The sequence below is a fragment of the Nelumbo lutea genome, chromosome 1 (genome assembly GCF_056320005.1).
Source record: "Nelumbo lutea isolate HS-2025 chromosome 1, American lotus-T2T, whole genome shotgun sequence".
In the NCBI taxonomy this organism is placed as follows: Eukaryota; Viridiplantae; Streptophyta; class Magnoliopsida; order Proteales; family Nelumbonaceae; genus Nelumbo; species Nelumbo lutea.
Genome location: NC_142684.1, coordinates 201356426 through 201363132, shown reverse-complemented (window position 1 = coordinate 201363132; position 6707 = coordinate 201356426). Strand labels below are relative to the sequence as shown.

The window sequence follows — 6707 nt, the reverse complement described above, 5'->3', positions numbered from 1 at the left end:
TTTGGATTTTTCTTCCACTTCTCTCTTTTGTTTTTGAATTTTGGATTTTTTTTCATTTCATCATTTTTTTTAATTTTATTTTATTTTGACCTTTCTTCTTTTTTTTTGCATCTTATTTGGATTTTGGATTTTTCTCATTTTTTTTATATTTTGTATCTTTTTGAAATTTTCTTCTTTTTGCACTTTACTTGAATTTTGGATTTTTGTTTTTTTTTTTTTTTTTTACATTCGGAAAGGCAAAGGTTGATCACACTCGGCCAACAGTTGCCAAATCAGGGCCCACAAACCTACTAGGATAAACCCAACACCATGACGCTGATACAAAATGAACCCGGTAAATACATCCGTTACACCTAGTGCAACACCTCTGAACAAAAACTCGGTTCGGGAGAACACGGATGGGTTAAATTGCAAGCCAGGTATGTGATATGTTGTTAAGCTTACTGGGTAAACAAGGACCAAAGGAAACACCTTCGAACCTACAAAGGGTAATGAGATACAGCTTGTCCCCTTGTACACTTGTAACAGAAACTCTTTCACTTCCACAACAACCACCCAGCCAACAACTCCCAGAATAGGACCCAAACTCGAATACTAAAGTCATATTTCAGTCCAAGTCTTCTTATAGAACCGGTAATCAAAAACTGCAAACTCATTGCAATGTATTGTAGATGGTATTCCTTTATTTATTTTGTGAAACAAACCATTACTTTATTTATTCTGTTACTTTTTATTATTTTTTATTACGATACATGAACCTGGATGACAAAGTCGGGTGCCTGTTCAGGCTCGCCTAGTTCATCCCGACCCTATGCTTAAAGAAAATATCCGTTCAGGAGTAAGCTCAACTTGAGATGAGGCTCTCGGGCTCACAATTCACAATTACAACCATAGCGCAAGTTGATATTTCAAACAATGAAAACGACCACCGTGCTCTGTGCACATCCCATGCTCAAAAAAAAAAAAAAAAAAAAAATACAAGGCTGCTTCGTGCAACTGAATTGAACTCCCTGCTTGGTTCAAGTCTTAATTCTACTTCGTGCAACTGAATTGGACTCCCTGCTTGGTTCAAGTCTTAATTCTGCTTCGTGCAACTGAATTGGACTCCCTGCTTGGTTCAAGTCTTTAATTCTAAGAGCAACTTAACGCCCAAAGCATATGGAGAAGGTTAGGCCTTGTGTAGACCTACTTAATGCCTCGTCTCTAATGGAGGTCCAATCTCGGGTTCAAAAGGACTCAAATCCTAATACAATCATCTATTACTCAATGGAAACATTCCAAGCTTGGCTTGGTGGCTTAGAGAGAGTATAATTTCATTGGAAAACTAAAGGACAACACATGTAGAGACCACATTATTCAAAAATGCCCAAGGTCATACACCAGACAACTGACAAACTAAACCAACAGAGATTTATCAACCATAAGGCAACTGGCATAAACATGATAGTATAGTTTACCTTACTTGATGCTTAATCCGCGTTCATTTATTTGGTCCACTAGACCCTTTTTAAGAGTGGCTCCAATTCCATCATGGATTGAAGATTATCAGAACAAAAGGTATGCCATGTGGCCTCAAAGGAACCCGGTTTAATCAAAGAAATTGATAGCAAGTTTAATCTAACTGCCCATTTTAGCCCAACAATGATTCAGCCTGTATTCATTATTTGCTGGTTAAATTTGCTAATTGCTGCTGTTTTTTTTTTTTTTCAAAGACCAGCCACCATCCTCAAAATGCATGAAGTTCACATAAAAGAAAGGAATTTGTGAGCAAACACGAATCCTCTACCACCTTTAGCCATAATCGCGGCAAAACATCTGTTATTTACACAAGACAACAACAAAACTCAGATTGTATGCCTGTACCTAAAATCCAATCAAAAGTTTCATAGAACATTCTAAAACCCATATTAGGACAAAAAGAGGACTAAGCCTGAAAGTAAATCCAAAAAAAAAAAAAAAAACAGAAATTTTCCTTTTCCACCTTCAAATCTAAAACATGGCAATCAAAAGGAAACTCACGTGGCTAGTACAACAGATGTTTGTACTCTCCAACCACCATTATTCAATCTTCTAAGCCAAATTTGCAGGTCATCATGCAGCTGAGTCTGAGCATGTACAGGAAAGCAGAAAGGTAAGATAAGCCATGATCCTTAGTTTAGCCTACCTCAGTTTGGTATCTATCTTCTTCCATGGGAGAAGACATTTATTTCTAACAGAGCACTGAAATTGGCCATAAGATGCTGGTGAAGATGACGGATACAACTAAATGAACACACAGAGAAATCAATTCAGATAGGGGTGTGTCTACTGCATTATCCAAGGCTGCGAACAATGGAAATTTGCATTAGACAACTCCATCCTATGGGCGGGGCTATTCCCACATCTAAATTGAGAGTCAAGCATGGAAAAGAAAAAAATTACTTCTTTAATCATTCCTTGGACAAAATGGGAAGCAACCTTAGCATGGGAAGAAAAACTCGTCTTGGGCCATCAAACAAAAGAATTATGAGATTCAATAACAGTAACTTATTTAAATCAAGAAAACTTCCCAATTCCCATTCGAGGTGGAGGTTTACCTTTTCAGTGGTTCAACAATTAAGAATTAGCAACAATCACCATGAGAACCACTGTAGGGGTCCAAAGACACCATGGTGATTTCGCAAGGGCCTCTCTAGAATTGAAATCAGGTCTAAATTAGCTATTGGAAGTAAACTGGCATGGGAAACACACCATGGAGATCCTTTTCATGGATTAACTAGCCATCTGAAAGCTCACTGTGCAGAAAGATTTTCTGATGGTGATATGAATTTAACAGTCATCTACACAACTAAAACTTTTGAATGGTAATTGCAGTGTAGGGATTCATTCATATCATTCTTCTTTTTTGTTTTGAGTTTTTTTATTCTTCTTTTTATTTTTTTATACTTCTTTTCTTTATATTTTTTGTTTTTATGATTTTCTTTTTGAGTTTGGCAAATTGCACATAGCCACAGACCTTCTTATGGTTAAACGGTGAAGAAATGTGGTGTGGGACCTAAATTCAAGGGAATCCACGTCTCTATGGATTAAAACAACTGCTACCCTATGATGTTAAATTAAGCTAACCACCAAAGTGCTCCCTGCAGTCAATCTTACAACCCATACATCTGAGTTGGATTCTTACTAGGGAATAGGATTTCAATCCTTGAACCCCAAACCCCAATGAAAACCCCATGTCAATAATTCTATGCATACCTAGAATCACTTCCTGGAATCTCAAAAAGCTGAAATGGGCCTGGCTAGTGGAAATTTCTCCTACGAAAATTAATGCTGGAGTGAGAAGATAAGGACCAAAGCTGATCTCTTAGGAATCAATTATTCAAATTAGACAGTGCCCTGTAGACCATAGGAAGAAAGACTCAATCCAAAGCCTAAACTGCATTTCCAACTCTATACTTACCCTTTGACAGCTCCAACTTCTGTATCAAATTTACAACCCAGATCTAAGGTAAATACCTGAACACAAAGCTGCTACCCTCGACCATGAACTGAAACACTAGCTTTGAATCAACCTTGGGCTTTAAAGACATGATGCAGAGCCAATCAACAGGTGTGAATCTGAATACCAATGGTGATTTAGATTGAACTAAAGGAAATAAAAAAAAAATAAAAAAAAAAAAACATGCTTCCAACTTCAATCAACATCTAAGGAAAAGCAGAGATCCTATCACTTGGCTAATTGACTTGGATTCTCAAAAATTTAGATCATGGATGGATCTTCTCATCCCATTTTTTATTATTTTTATTTTTATTTATTTTATTTTTAATAATTTTTGTTATTCCTTTTCAATTTTTATGAGCTATATTTTTTTATTATACTTTTTCCTTTTTTTCTTTTCTCTCTTTTTTGTTTTTTCTCACTTTTTTCTTTTTTTGTCATTTTTAGTTTTTTTAGTTTTCTCTTTTCTTTTCTTTTCTTTTGTTTTTATGCTAAAGTGCACAACGCACGTGTCATATTTTAGAAACTAGGGTAATTTATCCCACTCCTTTCTAAACTATGAATTAAGATCTAAGTGAACATGCATGGATTTACCCGGTTTGTTTCTAGACACACGGCTCCAACAAGGTGGCCAGCCTTCAAACCTCCACCCGTCGGACAAGTGAGCTTCTCAGGTTGGTGGCTGGTTTGTGGGTTGTCGATGCCGTCCAAATGTCCTGGCATCTACTGGCTCCCCTCCTAATAGGACATGGATTCTAAAATCTAATGCAAATGGTGTGTGCACTTTGTGAGTGAGATCAGGCAAGCAATAATGAAAGTAAAAAAAAGGCAAGTAATCATCCAATGAGCATCATAAAAGAAGCAATTATTATCATAAAGTGTAGAAAATAACATAAAAGCATGTCTATATACAAAAGACCAATGCAAGCCAAATGGGCCCAACCTATGGTCCAAGTTAAATCCCCATTGGAGTCGCCAGTCTATGAACGCCCGGAAAAACCCGTTCACCTACCACTTGGGTAGATATGGAATCACCACCCATCAATTTAGGAACTAGAGGTGATGGGACAACCGAAAATGATTTTTAAAATGCTTTATTTTAATAGTGACTCCAAAACCCAAAGCACTGGTCCAAACCAGTCCAGGTAAAACTTGGATGGGAGAGGGAAGGGATTGATCTCAAATAAGCATAAACGCAAGACAGATGATTATTCACTGAATCAAACCAACAAATAACAAAGCATCACAAGAGAAACACCATGATCATATTTTATTTTATTTATTGCTCACCCACGAGCATGTTTGTTCCCTTAAGAACTTTATTTCTCAGCAGGATATTCATTTAATGAGAAAAAACTCAACAAGAGAGTATAATCTAACTATGAAAAGAGAAAACAAACCAACTGAACACTACAGGAAGATTCAAATATCGCAGGCTATACTAGTTTCTAAAACAAATAAATGGATTAGGACAATTAAGTGAACTATACTAACAGCTATTGCACTAATTTTGCCTAGCACGATGGAATTAATTTCAGAGAGGGTAGAATAAAATAAGATGATCCGTGATAAGGAAGAACGACGACGATAACAAGAGGAAATCTCAAGATTAATCACATGATTCACGAATGAAACAGCTTATTCTGGAAACAAAGAAAAAAAAACGAAATCCTAAGCCTAATCTGGGTTGGTACCGAGAGGTACCTGGGCTGAGTCAACCCATTCCCTCTACTCCCAACTACAGATGCCGATAAAACACCAAGGGGAAGAAAACCAGAACACACAAAAATAAGAGGAGGAATTACATGAGGAGGATGTGGCCTGAGAACCATCCGCACGGGAATACCAGCGATGTCGAGTTTAATCCAATATCATCAGACGGGGCTAACTTCAACTGAGTTTCAGTCTCCCGATTTCAACCAGGGGAGCTTGAGGAGGAGGAAGGCTTCAATTTACAGCACTGCTGAACAAGCTGACGATGAAGATAGAGAAGGGAGAAACGGTGATCGGACGTAAAATGCTTCATTTGCGCAGGGGGTTTCTGTCCGTACGGGAGCTTGCTCTGCAACTCCTTTGCTTCATGTTGAACATGGGATAGGCGATGAAGGAGAAAAAAAATGAAGGAAGAGAATGGAGGGGGAGTTTTACAGGGAAAGAATGAGCAATCGAAGGGGGTTCGTTCGCTGCCGCACCACCGCTGTATTTCTGGGTTCGGATGAAGAAGGAGATGGGCAGTGCCGTCAGTGTCTGAGAATAGATCCGGCGGAAGCAGGAGAAGAAGAAGAAGATAGAAGAGGAAGGAGAAAAGGAGGAGGAAAAAGGAGAAGAAGAAAAGAGATAGAGAATCAAGAGAGCGAGCGCGGGCGGAGAATGAGAGAGAGGGCGAAGGGGACAGAAGAAGAAGGAGAAGATAGAGAAGTAGAAGAAAAGGGAAGAGAGAATGAGCTGAAATCGGATGGAGAGGGGTGCCGACACCGCTCTGTATCTGGGTTCGAACGGGAAGAAGAGAATGAACAGTCCTCTTTCGAATGAAGAATAAGGGTTTGGTTAGTATTAGGGCACAGGGGAATTTTCATAAATTTTGGGGTATTTTTGTAATTTTGGAAAAGCTGGGTCAAACCGGGTCTGTCGGGTTTTTGGTTTCAATAGTGGGGATTTTTGGTCAAAAATGGAGGGTTGAGATGGGTATGATGGTTGAGAAGGGTTTTGATGCGTAAGGGTTAGTGTGATTGGCCGAAACGGAATCGTTTTGGATGAAGTGGCAATCAGGGATAATTTTGAATGAAATTTCACGGGGCAGGATCTTTGGAAATTCTGGGTTGATTGGCAGGGCCAAATTGGCCCAACTGGGCCCATATTGGATAGATCTGGAAAGGGTTCGAATTGGTTAAGCTAGGGGCTTGAAATGGATTTTTTGTGTGATGAAGGGGAAAATAAAGGCAGTTTTTGGGTGAAATTTCTCATGGTAGGGTTTTTGGATAGTTTGAGATGATTGGTTAAATCCGATTGAGCCAATTGGGCCTGGATCGAGCAAATTTGGAATCTAGTCCATCTAGAGCCTCAAAATAGAATCTTTGTGTAATCGATAGTAAATGAAGGTGTTTTGGGTTGTAATTTCATATGTATAGTTTTTTTGGTATTATGGGGTGATTGGAAAAGTTTGATTGGCTTAGAGGTGTTCGAATCAAGTGGATATATGGGTTGTGGCTACGATAATGAGCAAAATATA

The 6707-nt window shown here is 38.4% G+C and overlaps 1 long non-coding RNA gene across 1 annotated transcript; it reads right to left on the bottom strand.

The window, feature by feature from the left end:
• Positions 1-1299: 1299 nt before the first annotated feature.
• On the bottom strand, positions 1300-6004 carry LOC148880386 (uncharacterized). The gene is made up of 3 exons (XR_016104555.1): positions 5284-6004; positions 2020-2105; positions 1300-1815 (listed from the first exon to the last, which is right to left on the bottom strand). It is a non-coding gene; the product is annotated as an uncharacterized LOC148880386 (long non-coding RNA).
• Positions 6005-6707: the final 703 nt, after the last annotated feature.